General features: G+C 47.2%; 1 non-coding gene across 1 annotated transcript; it reads left to right on the top strand.

Annotated features, from left to right (window-relative positions):
- Nucleotides 1-356: 356 nt before the first annotated feature.
- On the top strand, nucleotides 357-427 carry trnag-gcc. The gene has a single exon. It is a non-coding gene; the product is annotated as a tRNA-Gly (tRNA).
- Nucleotides 428-669: the final 242 nt, after the last annotated feature.

The following is a 669-nucleotide window of genomic DNA, read 5'->3' on the forward strand; positions in this document are numbered from 1 at the left end:
AGCCAAAAACACAGACCCTGTCTGCATCAGTTGAGCCAAGGTGCAGCAGGTGAACAGCTGTACGTTCCTTACTATTTGTATATTTTTTGTGACCATATGAATGTGAGTTACAGTAGTCATATGATCGTAATAACTTGGCACCACGACGGTGGCGATCAACTAGCTTTGTTTACCCAGGCTTTCTCTCCCTCAGGGTCTGTGCAGGTCCCCATGAAAGAAGACGTTTGGCGCACCGTTGCAGTCTTGATGGGCACAAAATGGATCGGTCGTGTCCCGCCTGATTCGGCCTAGGAAGAATATGAAGACAAGATTGCGTCAAAGAAGCAGTGGTGGCTGTGGCCGTCACTGCCATGTGAGCATTGGTGGTTCAGTGGTAGAATTCTCGCCTGCCACGCGGGAGACCCGGGTCCGATTCCCGGCCAATGCACTGTGTCTTTACTGCTGTTTGGAGTCAATGGTTGCACAACTTCTTTGTCTTCTTGCAGTTAATACCGTGGAGAGGAGCATTAGAAGATGCTGGCGTTGGTGACATGTCATACACCACACCAGAAGTTAGTTTTGCAGACATTGGACATTATGTATATTATCCTGACGTATTATCCTGAGTGCCACTGTAGTGAGCACCACTATTGCTCTACTTTTACCTTTTTATATGATTTGTGCACAAAA

The sequence above is a fragment of the Plectropomus leopardus genome, unplaced genomic scaffold (assembly GCF_008729295.1).
Source record: "Plectropomus leopardus isolate mb unplaced genomic scaffold, YSFRI_Pleo_2.0 unplaced_scaffold7138, whole genome shotgun sequence".
NCBI lineage: Eukaryota > Metazoa > Chordata > Actinopteri > Perciformes > Serranidae > Plectropomus > Plectropomus leopardus.